The sequence below is a fragment of the Callionymus lyra genome, chromosome 18, assembly GCF_982586985.1.
Source record: "Callionymus lyra chromosome 18, fCalLyr1.hap1.1, whole genome shotgun sequence".
NCBI lineage: Eukaryota > Metazoa > Chordata > Actinopteri > Syngnathiformes > Callionymidae > Callionymus > Callionymus lyra.
This window is the reverse complement of record NC_141835.1, coordinates 18,257,680-18,272,168: the sequence shown is the minus strand read 5'-3', so window position 1 is coordinate 18,272,168 and position 14,489 is coordinate 18,257,680. Positions and strand designations below refer to the sequence as shown.

The following is a 14,489-nucleotide window of genomic DNA, read 5'->3' as shown; positions in this document are numbered from 1 at the left end:
TAGAATGCCAAGCTTTGTGCGTAGCCAGAGGACCTACAAGTCCAGACCGGGCCTGACAGAAGTATTGTCTCAGAATGTCTCTCCCAGCCCAGGTTATCAAATGCATAAATCAAATAAATTGAGATTGTTATTGATGCCGAGTGTTTACTCTGTGCTAAACCACTGGAACATGCGTGCACAAGCCAAAGAGTGTTGAACATTTCTTTTGGCCGTTTTGACTATAGCTATTGCCTTACCCTTGTACCTGATGACCCCTATACCTTGCAGATAGAGCGATCTGTCCATCGTCTTCTGATCTAACTCACCATATTGTTTTCTTTACACAATTTTAACAGTGGTCCACATGCCATCCAACACCAACACGCATCTATGTACAATAGAAGTCCATGCACAAGATGACTGGGATAAAAGTCTGAGTCTATTGCCATCCACTTCCTAGGAAAGTCCCCTGCCTCGCACACATTCCACCACTAAACTGAACTGGTCTCTCCAACGGGCTGACGGGAAGCAGGCGGCCGCCTCATAGGCCACTGTTGCATCAGTGGGCGGGAGGAAGTCGAAGCGGCGCTGAAAGAAGCAGCCGGCCATTCTCAGGCAGAGACTACAGTTACATAACAGACACAGAACCAGGACTACGCCCACGAGCCGGAGCCCAGCACACACACACACACACACAAAAAAAAAAAGAGTCGGGGTGAAAGAAAAGGTGAGGAGATAGTTGAGGGAGACATGAGGACGAGAGAATAGAGCAGGTGGGGCCAGCAAGGCATCAGCTTTCTTTGTGAACAAAATGAGAGGAAATGGGGTTGTTTTGTTGTTTTTTTTAACTATCAGGTCAGGAGCTGTGGGAGAAACGGTGACAATGAAACTGGGCTGCAGGGTGGGGTTAGAGTTGAGATGTAAAGGTTAATAAGCTCGTGGTGGAAGATCATCTGCATGAAACTGAGAACCGTTTCAAATATCACTAATCAACTCAGAGCTCATTAAAACTGCTGTGCGGTGATGGAAGTGACAGAAATCCATGCACTGAGCAAAAGGACAGCGTGGGGAGCAGTCGGGGAAAGAAGGTCGTATTAGTTCCTAAGAAATGTGTGGAATCCTAATTGTGTTATTGCTCCAGAACAAACATTAGTGCGACCAACAGACAGCAGGCGGCAAGAATGTGTGCGTGTGTGTGTGTGTGTGGGTAATGAAAGGTAGAGTTCTGTTCGTGCAAAGTTTTTCGCAAAAGACGAGAATTCAACTTTGTTCCAAGAGCTTTGTGTTTACTGCTGGACCCCTCCAGCAGATGTGTGCGTCTGCCAGTGAGCACTCCCTTTTGTGCAGAGTTTTGTACAGCTGTGCGTTGGCTGCATGCATGTGGTTGGGACCGGGGCCGACACACAGTAAACCCACTGTGGAGGCCTCCATGGTCCTGCCACATAGCCACATAGTAGCAGAGACTCGCAGCAGTGGAGAGGAGGGAGACTTCCTTATACATCCCTGCAGTGCGAGTGAACCGATGACGCTACAAAGTAACTTTTATCAGACATTTTGTGACGAATCACAAATTCAGGACAGACGTCTAGCACAATTCTTAATGTTATGACAGTCAAAAGTTTATGTTCCTTGATACATTCTTGTCATTTTTTAGGTTTATACTAAATCATGATTCCATTTAAACTAGTCTTACAAAATTGTAATTTCTTCTAGTTAGAAATTAAAGCAATGCAAAAAGAAGTAGAAGTAATAATAGTTGGTCATGAGATAGAAGAAGAAGCTTAGCACCTGAAGAAGAGCCATCCATCAAACTTTTTTTTTTTTACAGTTTTTCACTTTTATATAGATTTACAATAGATTTAGTTATTTGAGACACACATACAGGATATATGAGAGTGGAAGAATTATAATGGGTTAAAAAAATTATGTTTTTTAGTTTTCGTCGTTTGGCCTGTAACACTAACCCACGTTATAGTCATCTATTTTTGTTTTGCTTTACTGCTTACAGATTATAGTAGGATTGCTGTTGAAGTTGTCTCCTTTTCAAAATACGTACAACATACAAACATGCGACATATTTAATTTAATAGAGATGTTTAAACGTTTATATCTCCACCACCACATCAACACAAACACCTCCCAGTGACAGCGTTGGACTATCCAACTTCATATCCTTCTTTACAGTCGATAAATCAAAAGTATAAACTATTTATAGTGACTTTATATATACATGTGTCTTATGTTTTAACAGTGAACATGAAGTTTAAGTCCTTTATTGTCATTGCAACGAGTACAACAAGATTAAAAAGGTGTCAGAATTAAATTATTATTACTATTATATTGCATGATCCCACTGTATAATATTGTGTTAATCGTGTTTTATGGCATCGAGGATGGTTATTGCCATCGCGTAAAAACTGTTTGTTCTGGATTTCATTGAACGGTATCGTCTGCCTGATAGCAAAAATTCAAACCAAGAGTCAAGGTCAAATAATTGTCTTATTCTGTTTTGTCTTTTGAATGCATTTATTATCGGGAGATACTCAACAGAGAGGAGAAATAAAAACAAAGTTTACAATGTTTGTGCGAGCGAATGAGGCCATTTAGATTCTGTGGTGTGATGTCAGCGAAGGGCAAAACCTTAGAAGTGATTTTATGACAATATTTACTTCAATCACACCGGTCTTCCATATTTGCCTACGGCCATCCTCTGTTCCGAGTGAGCACCTCTCCCTCTCCTAATCCAGGTCAAACTTGGCTTTGTCGAGGCGAGAGCGAGCGCTGATCACACAGCAGCCTTAAGACGAGCGCAGAGACAAACCCCTCCCTAACACCTTCGGATCTCCTCGCTTCAGTCTGGACACACACTGGGAGTCTGTTCTCACAGACCGAGTGCCAACTTGCACAGACTGCTTATTGGATATTATGACAGACTCTATACACACTCTTTGTCTTGTGTGACAAATTAGGTTCTGCAGGATAAAGTGAACTGAACTGAAACAAGGTCACGTGTGACAGAGTTCCATCACTTGAATTGATTTTAGATCTAAGAGATGTCAGTGAATATTAGAACCAACGGCGGAGACTGATGCGACTGAATAATGGCACTTTCAAAGAAAAAAAGAATCATGAATATTGTGTTTTTAATTTGTCAGGATTTCCCCCTCGACAATCAGTCTGTTGTGTGGAAGTAAAACAAAACCTGATGCTTTTTTTTCTCCCTTTTTTGGAGTCTTTCCTTCAAACTGAAATCTTCTCGCAAGGAGAGCAGCATGAAGAGGAGTCGGTGTGTGAGGATCAAATCTAAATTAATTTATTAGTAAGACTACCACAGATCACATCTCCACCCAAAACTATTTCAACGTCGCAAAAAAAACTCTCCAGGTTAGTTCCTATAGTTCCATTGTCCCACTTTCAAAAAGTGAAGTTGATTGACAAGGCTAGTGGCAGACAGTGGCATAATAATACGCCAGGGTTCAGAATAGCAATTTTCTTTCTGTAACCATGGAGACTCAAGGAATCCAAGTTTCACTTTGTCCAACTCGCACACACACACTTGGGTCATAATTACTATGTAACACAGTTGGTTCCATGTAACTTGCATTTGATCTAGCGGCAGGTCTGAGTGCTGAACTGTAAGTGCTCTGTTGTGTTCTTGTTATAAAAGCTTTGTTTTCAGTCTTTATCGCCAACATCTCCTAACCTGTCCCCCCCACCCCACCCAGCCCAGCCACCACACTCCCCAAACCACCGCTCAGCGATCAAAAGGCAGCCGTCCATTCAATAAGTTTGGGGGGTAAAGATAGGGGAGGGGGGTCCGGGAAGGGGGGGGGGTAGCTGAGGGTTCTCATTCCCGCTAAATTGTCCCACATGGCTGAGCGTGCTTAGTTTAAACAAACACGGCCACTTCCTCCTCACTGCACACATCGGCACACAGACGCACACCCACATAAACATACAGAAATTGGGCACAAAGGCATGCTTGAACTCAAGCACACAAAAAACAACCATGTGCATGCAAATACTCGAGAATTGTTTGGTGGTGCGGCCAGTCAACTCGCAGCTGAGCCGGGACTTCAAGATACCTCACTGCGTTGGTTCACGCTACTTTGAACGTTTAAAAGTACAACTTTTGTGGTCATTTAACTGTCCAACGAAATGTCTGCAAACTTTTCATGAATGCATATACATTGTATTTAACATACTTAATTGCGCATAAACACAAATCCTTAATATTAAATGTTAAATCTGGATCACGTCAAGTTAAGATCAAGGAGTCACGTGAACAAATACTTCTGTAAAACCTGAATTCCCAATTGTATTCATTTTAAAGCAAACATTGTGCTAGGGCATTTTTTAATTTAACCATATAGGCCACAACATAGTTGTCTGTATTTTTTACATCTTAACTTACACATAGACGGACATAGTTTTTAACCAGTAAAATGCATTTTTTAACACAGTGAAGGAGACTAGATTGGTGAAAATGGATGGGACCATTTTCAGTTTTACTTCAGCATTAATTGATATGTAAACTAATGTTTAAAAAACAAACAGTATAGTATTTAATGTTATCTTTCAATTTAGACATCAAATAGTTTTGAGGATATATATGGTTAATTTGGGCCAGAGCCTTAAAAACAAAAGATATGATTGAACTATAACATGACAGCAGTTAGAAGACACTAATGTGCTGGAGGTTCTTTTGAAGATCGCCATCAATGCCACCCACCACCTTCCCATAGGAACCACAGCCGGGTGGAGGTGAGGCTAGTGGAGCTGAAGTGAGCGAATGGAAAAAGGACCCGAAGAGGGTGAGGTGAGTCTAACCTCAGGCTATTTCCACGCCACCCGTTCAATGCCACCACTTTTAACTCTCTCTTTTGGGGTGCGCCGACAAGCAGGCCTACTTCAAATATTGAATGAATGTTGTTCACTATAGGGATCTCCCCAGTTTCCCCCAAAACATTTGCATCTGGATGAAGAAATGCAGGATGTAAAGACAAGTTTTGACAATGTTTACATGAGCCAGATAGCTATGGGAATATTTCAAAAGGAGTTTTCTTTGGTGTCAGTAACACTTGTTCAACTAGATAGAAGGTTAGTTTCCAAAATGTTTACCTCAAACTGCAGGATATTCTTCTCCACAGAGTTGTGAATTTCAACATTTTCTGATGGGTCAGAGGGCTGCCTGGGGGGCGCCCCCTAGAATACCACCACCACCACTCCATCATCACTACTATAGACACCCAGTGATAAAATCCTAGCAAAAACGTCTTGCAAACTCCTAAATGTCAATAGCTCCGTACGATTGGAAAAGACAGCGGAGTTGGACGCAACATTAATTGGGATGAAAGAAATTGGAGCAGGCACTTGTGGGAAGACTGGGCTAATACAGACAAGCTACATGATCACACACACCTCCCTACAGCCCGGGGTCACAATGTCACATTCCTCTTCCTCAATCAGCCTGAGGATTTCACACTGTCGTTCAGGGCTGTGTGTGCATGTGCATATCTGAGTGTCCCGGTGTTTAGGATGTTGTCCTGTTGTGCGTTTGCGTCTGGGCAGGGGTCCTGCATCGCGGGGGGCACAGACAATTTGAAATGAAGCTCTTTAATTGACTCAAACAATGAAGAAGTTAATTGTGAAGCTAAAGAAAAGGTGACTTACAAGCAATTGTAATGAATTAAGAAGTATTTGTAGAAGAAATATCAGGCCGAGAAATGTCAACTATTGGGGGGGGGGGGGGTTGAGGAGGGGAAGACATTGTTAGACGAGTGGGAGGGGTTAAAGTGTGTCAGTGTGCCCTGAAGGGGGGAGGAGGAGGAGGAGGAGAAGAAGGGTGGGTGGTTTTAACAAGGGAATGCAATAAAACATGTGGCCTTGCATTAAAAAGCAGCTACTTCCTCTCCATGCACAAGCCCACCACCATGTGTGTCCATGAGCTTAGACGTATGGTGCCAACTTCTTTTTTTTTTTTAAAGCTGGTGTGAAAATGTGACAGTTGACAGACCGAAAAAAAAAAAACAGCCGTCAAGGCATCAAAATCAGCCTTGACTGACCGGGCAGAACTTTCCATGGGCAACACCAACGCGACGGCACGTAAAGACACCTGTGCGTGGGTGTGTGTGTGTGTCGTTCATGCATGTGTGCAAAGTCGATGCTTTCTGTGTGTTCAGGTGCAGTGTGGATCCTGGGCCAGCTGATCATGCACAGTCTTGCTAGGAAAAGGGCCATGACCGAGAATTAGCCTTCTTCCAAATATGCGTGTCACTGTATTAACCAGAATTAAATAGAAATTTAATGCATTTCAGATTAAATCCAGTGTTCTACCCTGTACCAAGAATTTAGTTTAAAACTTGCCTAAACCCAAACTGAAAGAAAGTTTTTTATCCACTTTATGTTTAGCTACATTGTTGTTATTTCAGGAGACAGAGAATAACTTTTATACTCAAAACTTTGGGCAAACTTTAACCTTCAAAATCTCATTACTGTCTGAACTGACATAAAAAAGTAAACAGTCACTGAAAATAAATACAGATACACCAAATTATAACAATACTAAATGTTTCAGGAGACACTATGTTTGATATTTAGTGGGTCTTGGATATTTATTTAAAAAATGGTCAGGCAATTTAACTATAATTCGATTTAATGTTTGCTTGTAGTAAGTCTAAATGTTTGTGTTCAATTAAAAATAGTTCATTAGACTTAGTTAGGGAAGTAAATCAATGTATGGTTTAATAAAAACATTAAAAGTAAAAACTGTTGAACTTTTGAATTAGTTTTTAATTGAAATCCAATCAAATCCATCATAAAATAACCATCATAAGTGAAATTAAAATGCAGGAAATGTCTGTTTATAAGCCTTTTAAACATGAATTCCAGATGGGATAAGTAACAGTATATATATTTATTATATACTTTAGGTGTTTATAATGTTAATTTATAATAAGATACATTTGTAGACGCAGAATACATTTTGGTGAAACTGGTGGACCCTATGGATAATGGAGGGTAAAGACTCACAACTTGACAAAGAGAAGGAAGAAGACAGAAGGATTCAATGCTTCCTTTATCCTCCTAAGATGGACCGTCAACATCACAGGAAATTATCCAGTGAGAAAAAAAATAATGGGAGTTGTGGCTGTGAGGAATGAGAGTCGGGGAGGGACGTCGGTGAAAAGAAAGAGAGGAGGGTAAACATAACAGCTCTGTGCCAAGCAAACAGGAGATGCTGGGATACTTCAACAAAAAGAGGCAGAGCCAGCGTTCGTATGGGAGAGAGAGGAGCCAAGAATGCGAGGGTGGAACAGGCAGAGCCGCCACCAGCAGAGGGACGGGGAAATGAAAAGTGAAAGCACAAACACAAAAACAACCGGCTGGAAAAAAAAAAAGATGCCTTCACAGCAGCTATTTTATGCATGAAGAATTCTGAGTAAAAAAAAAAAACTAAAAAAAATTTACGAGCTGAATTGTTGACACATTGTTGACAATAAACTTCATTTTGCTAGTTTGTAAACACAGATTATGAAAGCAAGTTTAAATAAGACTTCAATCAAATACATTACTGTGGTTAGCGAAAGGCTGAATATATAAACTTGTCGCCATATAACAATGTTTTTTTTACAAGTGCTTGAGAAAAGTTATCGTTACCATTTATAATAGACAGACCATGTTATATTCTGACCAATAAAATATTTCATTGTGTGCAGAAACAACTTATTTCAAATTCAGCTCACTTATTTTACCGTTTATTTGGCTGACATCTAAGAGTCGCACAAAGAACAAAACTATGATAATTTATAGATATTACTGGTGTTTGAAAATATCTGTACAACGATATAATCGAAAAGTATTACAGAGTACTGTATCAAAGACATTTGTGTTGTTTAAACAGGTATTTTATCGTTTACGGTTCAATTAAGTTTTTTTGTTTTTTTTAATAATTCGATTTTTCTATTTACAATTAACATGCAATTATGCACGGCATTTGTTAATTTTTGTGTTGCAATTAAACCTAAACAGCTGTTAGATTGCAGAAGTCATTATGTACTCCGCAGCTAAGGGACTACAACTGAGGACAAGAGGATACCGCTGACTCAATTAGCCTTTAAAGTAGGTTTTTGGATATATTTTGGTTTCAAAACAAATGAAAGCAGTTACAACTTTGTGATTCATGTGGTCTGTAAATTGAGTGAAGTATTAACAGTACTGCAATATATTATTGCAATATATCGATTGCTGCCAATGCACAGCCCCAACAGATATAATAGATATATGCATTTACCATTGGAACCAAAATTATACAGCAAGGGTGTCCAATCATGCAATTGATTTCAATCTCGCAGTTAGTGCTGTAACGCATGAAAATAATTTGTTGCTTTTGTGTTTTCAATTTGTCTTTTAGTAAAATCTTGTGCCCAACTTGTCGGGGTGGACGTTGGGGTCAGCGAAACCCTAAAGTGGACATGGATTAGTCTAGTGAATGGTGTAATAGTACCTTCCATATATCCACTTTCAGCACGTCATATAGACTTGATCTTTTCATTCCCTAGTGATTGAGACAAAAATAACACGTCGCCATAAACCCCTGCTGGTGGAAACTAAAGTTAACACTTGAGTCTAAAATACAGCAGAATATAATTGACTAGAACTGCAATTTGTTCAAAAATGTGGAGTAGAAATATCCTGTTGTAGGAACATGAAACTCCTCTTCAATCCTCCACCTCCTTGTGGCGTTCGTACACTTTCCAGAGGAGAATGCTCTTGTAACTCTATAGGAGCTACACCGCCTGTCCTCGATACACAATCAGTGTCGGGCAACCCAACCCTCTGGATAACAGGTTCTGGGTGACCACTGGAACACAAATGTACAAAAGGCAGACAACATCAACTCCCTCTTGACCCTGTTTTTCTATCACTTTTTCTCAAACCAAGTGTCTCATCTGGGTCATGTTGAGGCACATGCTGGGAAAATCATCGGACTTCATGAAGCAAAAAATAAAAACAACAACTTCCTTATGGTGCTGAAAATAACGGAGGATATGATGCACAGCGTCAGTCACACCAAGCCTCACTAAGAACCTCCAAATCATCCTTCCAACCTGAAAATCCCAGTGACAGAACAGAGCCTGTTAACTTATACAAAGTGTTATTCAACCCCGCTGGCCTATTCAAGAGAAAGGCCAACGCAACAATGACAAACCTTCAAGCTTCACTCAAACACTGAAGGCTGTGTTGTGCTTTAAATGACGACGGCTTTACCTTGACTTTTACTCAAACTGACCATGAATACCTATGAACACGAAATGGCAGTTTTAGTCAATATAAACGATAACTTAAATGTATTAAAAGGCTACTCGAACTATTCCAATCTTTAGTTATATTTCCTAAAAGACATTTCCAAAGGTAAAAAGTCCCTGTTAAAGTTAAATAAAGAAACAAAAATTCAACTTAAGATAGACAGTAAAACAACAACTAACGATAATCTAAAAAGGAAGGTTGATCACTAGGATTAGAACTGGTGTCTAGCCTTCTGTTATCTTGCCAAAATACAGTCACATGAAAAAAAAGGAAAATATTTTAGCTAGAAAAACATGACGGCTGCAACTGGCAGTGATTAAATCTTATCTAATCTGATTCCTTTTTCTCTTTTTTTTTGGTGTAGAGATTTCCAAACTTCCCTTCTGCTGGGAATATAGCCACAGGCCATATGATCCTAAAAGTTGATTCAATGGTGCTTGGTTCCGGTTTCCCATTTTCTTTTTCTTATTTTCTTTGTCATCTTATTTCATTTGTCATAACCGACATCACAAAAGAACCGTTGTGCTGACAACACTGGCGATTCAAGTATCTGATTATTGATTCTTTAATGACAAGAAGTCATAAAAATTGAGTATTGTTGTGATTGTTTCAGAGCTTTGTTACCCTGGTCTGGAAAAGCCCTATATAAACACAAATTACTTACTTAATTATTAAAGGAAAATTAAAAAAAAGAAGGAAATAACTTTTCTACATGTAGCAACAGCTGAAAAAATGTGACGTGAAAATACATTATTTAGCTTCATACTCCAAACATACATATAGGAAGACGGAAGCGTCTTTACAACGTGACAACACAACTCTACCTTGAGTGTCTCACAAATACAAACTAGGAAATATAACATTTTTAATTTAGAGATGATAAACTACTTGTTTAAATTAGTCTTTCATTACACAGTCCTTGGTGGGGTTTTTTTTGAGTCTTCAGTTTTCGTTGAAAAAAAAAAAAAAAAGTGGCCACATCAGCCTTCGACTGAAGGAATGTTATCTGACGTCATGTATTTGGGCTCAGATTTCTCCCCTTCTGGGCTGTAAAAGTCAGCTTGTGTGTGTGTGTGTGTGGTTTCGAAAAATTCCTTCATTCTCCACAAAAATGGAATATCATTCCATAATCAACCCCCCCCTCTTTGTAGACATCCATCTTGACTCCTCAAAGTTAAGGGGGTCTTGATCTGATGCAACGCAACGCAACTGGTCCCTCACTGGGATGTGCGTTGAAAGTGGCCCCCAGTTGAAAAAAAAAAAAAGAAAAGCTGACGGACCAATGTTTGATTTCCACGTCTGCATCTGTAAGTCTGTGTGAGAGAGAGTTGTCTTTCCTGCACAAACAGACACGTAGTCGTTTTCTGAGGGAGAGAGCGAGGAAATAAGGGGAGAGAGGGAGACTGGCTGGAAGGAATGCTAGGATATGCTGGAGTTTTCTAGACCCTTTTTTTTTTTTTTTTTTTTTTCCTCAACTTGCATTCTGTAAGCTCCCACTTAAACTTTACGGAAACCCCCTTCTCTTTACAAAAAACTCTTAACACAAAAGAGTTATCCAACATTAAAACACTCCTACAATGGTGCTTTCGCAACTCCCCCAGTGTCAAATCTGACTGCCTCAGCATCTTCCACTCCAAGTTATTTTCCACTTATAAAAAAAAAAATCTCTCCTTGCAACACCAAAAAAAAAACAAAAAAAACGGGAATAAAAGTGTAAAAAAAAATTGAAAGCATCATTTACGTTAAAGCAACGTTTGATTCTCCTCCCGCTGCGCATGAATCCCATCGTAAGGAGTTAGTTATTCGACCAAAGAAAGTAGGAAGATTTTTTTAACGTCGATAAACTTGTTTAAGAACAAGTAGAAACTAGAAGTAAAAAAGGGCATTAGTTTTTCTCCTTTTTTTTCTTTCCTTAGCGCCAGCCAAGTGGCCCAGACTGCCGGCGTCAAACCCGCACAAACATACGCACTTTTTCTGGAACTTTTTTCCGCCGCGGACGCCGAGAGGAGGAAGAAAAAAACACGGTCGCTTACCTCGCTGTAATAAAAGTATCTTCAAAAACAGACGGAGCTGCGACGTTGTTGTTTTTTTCTTGGCTTTTTCTTTTTTTGTGTGTTGTTTCTTTTTCTGTTGTTGTGTTGTTTTAAATTCCCAGGGTCGAGTCCTGCCTGTCTGCTGGCGCGGAGCGACGCGAACTGAGAGACTCCGCCATGTCAATCAAAACGACGCACATGGAAGCCAGAGCTCCGCCCACTTTACCGTAATAACCGCAGCGCAAGGGAGAAGGATTTTAAGAGCGCCTTTGTCGCAGAAGAAATAGGAGCAATGAAAATATCGGTGTAAAGCCACAATTCTCTAAATTTTAAAGTTATACAACTAAGAGAAAACAACTCGTTTAAATAATAAAAATACGATCAATGCAACAGCGCTTGAAATATTACAATACACAAGAAAAATAATGGAGCAAAATGGAAAAATAAAGTTATTTAGAGAGATGGATTATTAATCTGGAAGACTGAGTCTCAACATACTCAATCTGGGATGAATAAATGTATTGTTATTGTTATTATCAACAGGAGACATGCTCTGTATTTAAGGTAAGGTAAGGTAAGGTAAAACTTCTTAGCCAATACATACAGCAATTTTTTTATAAAAAATGAAAAATAAATCAAAATAAAATAAGAACAAGAACATAAAGAGAAAGAACAAGATGACACAATCTGAAGATAAAGACAAAGAACATAGACATTTATGTGGCCCTGAATATCATTTAAAAGTACTCTTTATTTTGTATTTATTTCTATTATTCCACTGTTTTTAGCTGGCAACTGTTTGCTTCCTGATGCCTTTAATGTGTCTCTCGTGTTATCCAATAAATAAGGATTAAAATAATCCAATATTATTCCTGTTACTTGAGGTCAACACATGAGTTTATGTGGCAAATTAAAATGTTGTATTATACGACAAGTCTTCAGTGTCATTCCATTGACAGAGAAATAAATAGTGGCAATATATCTCACTAGAAATAAACAAGGAGTTAAATGTAAATTTACATAAATATATATTATGTTTATGTAATAAAATGAAATAAATGCATTGAAGAAAGATTGAAGTATATTAACATACAGTATATATATCTATGTCATTATAGGAGAGAAATGTGCCTGAATAAATGTATTATATATTTATTTATTTCGTAATTGTTGATATATGGTTCGTCTTTATCTCTCTGTTAATAAATTATAAAAAGCAAATAAAAGTCAAAATCTGGTTTGATCTAGTTTATATTGATCTATCCTGATGACACAGGCCTCTCACTCCAGTGGGTCGAAAAACAAATGTTGCTTCTGTTTGTGTTTGCGTGTGTGCGTGTGCGTACATGCACGTGTTTGTGTGTGCATGCGCGTGTATGTAAGTAAGTAAGTAATTTATATTTATAGAGCCCTTTCTAGACCAGGGTCACAAAGCGCTTAAACAATCAAAACAATATTCAATAAAGTTTATACTTTAAAGGTCAAGATAAAACTGAGAATAACACAGGAGTCTCAGAAAATTAAGGAAAAGCCTGAACAAATAAAAACGTCTTAAGACGTTTCTTGAAGGAGTCAGTAGATCATCTATCCATCCATCCATCCATCCATCCATCCATCCATCCATCCATCCATCCATCCATCCATCCATCCATCCATCCATCCATCCATCCATCCATCCATCCATCCATCCATCCATCCATCCATCCATCCATCCATCCATCCATCCATCCATCCATCCATCCATCCATCCATCCATCCATCCATCCATCCATCCATCCATCTGAACCGTGTGCGAGGAACCATCAGTAGATTCTGATCCACAGACCTCAGAGCCCAAGCTGGGGTGTAAGTCTGGATCAGATCAATGATGTAAGGAGGAGCCTATCTATCTATCTATCTATCTATCTATCTATCTATCTATCTATCTATCTATCTATCTATCTATCTATCTATCTATCTATCTATCTATCTATCTATCTATCTATCTATCTATCTATCTATCTATCTATCTATCTATCTATCTATCTATCTATCTATCTATCTATCTATCTATCTATCTATCTGTCTGTCTGTCTGTCTGTCTGTCTGTCCGTCCGTCCGTCCGTCCGTCCGTCCGTCCGTCCGTCCGTCCGTCCGTCCGTCCGTCCGTCCGTCCGTCCATCCATCCATCCATCCATCCATCCATCCATCCATCTATCTATCTATCTATCTATCTATCTATCTATCTATCTATCTATCTATCTATCTATCTATCTATCTATCTATCTATAACACAACATTAGTGAGATTTTGATTTCAAACTAATAATTAATAGTTAGTTTAAACAACAACTTTACCAACATTTTGTCTATAAAACATGCTAAATCTATTTTCAAGCCCACAGAGCTCCAGGATGAACCAACAGAGACACTAAGAGTGGACTCGTCTCTGCACCGACACAGCAAATCATAAAGCGGCGTCTCATGGTGGAGCGACCTGATTGGACCTCGGCTGACAGTTACGTGTCTCCGGGGGTGGACGAGAAGGAAGTTTGGGGAGCAGTTCTTGGAGGCCGGGCCTCCAGATGTTTACCACTAATCCAGCTGCTTTCTCTCCCAGTCTTCAACTCTTATATTTTCTGTGGAAGAGCCTCCCTGTAATCATGCGCCGTCAGATCAGCGCTTTGAAGAGCGTGGAATGCAGCCATATGATCGTATGTTCTGCTGCACGGAGAAAGCTAAAGAGGGAAAGTTTGTTGGACGCTCTTCAATGTGGTTCTTCGAGTTGTTAATTATGATTTGCTCAGTGTGTGTTTATGTGGATGCAATGAGTGTGTTGTGTCTACGTGAGCGTGTGCTGCAGATACAGGTCGGAGACACCCGGTGACAGACGATAATGGTCGTCTGGCAGGAGATGAGAGCTGGATGGGAGATGAAGGTATCCATGTATGTGTGTGTTGATGCGCCGGTGCATGCACTTCCTTCCATGGACGTGTGGATGGAATTTGGCTTATCAAGAGTTCAAAGGAGCGAAGCAAAAGCTGTGTGGAGAGCAACAAGAGCGAACATGCCTCCTCTCTTTGTCTCTTTGTCATCATCCTTTTAGCTCTGGGAGGCTATTTCTGAACTGAGCTGGAACATATCTGGGCCAGTGTGGGAATACATGCCGTGTCACGATGAACTCAAAAGT

The 14,489-nt window shown here is 39.6% G+C and overlaps 1 protein-coding gene across 2 annotated transcripts in view; it reads right to left on the bottom strand.

Annotated features, from left to right (window-relative positions):
• The window catches only part of fndc3ba (fibronectin type III domain containing 3Ba), a 72,665-nt gene extending 61,107 nt beyond the window's left edge, over positions 1–11,558 (bottom strand). For both annotated transcript variants that reach the window (XM_087779363.1, XM_087779364.1), the window contains exon 1: positions 11,322–11,558. The gene's annotated coding sequence lies outside the window, so the exon portion shown is untranslated. The remainder of the gene's footprint in view (positions 1–11,321) is intronic.
• Between the last annotated feature and the right edge of the window lie 2,931 nt (positions 11,559–14,489).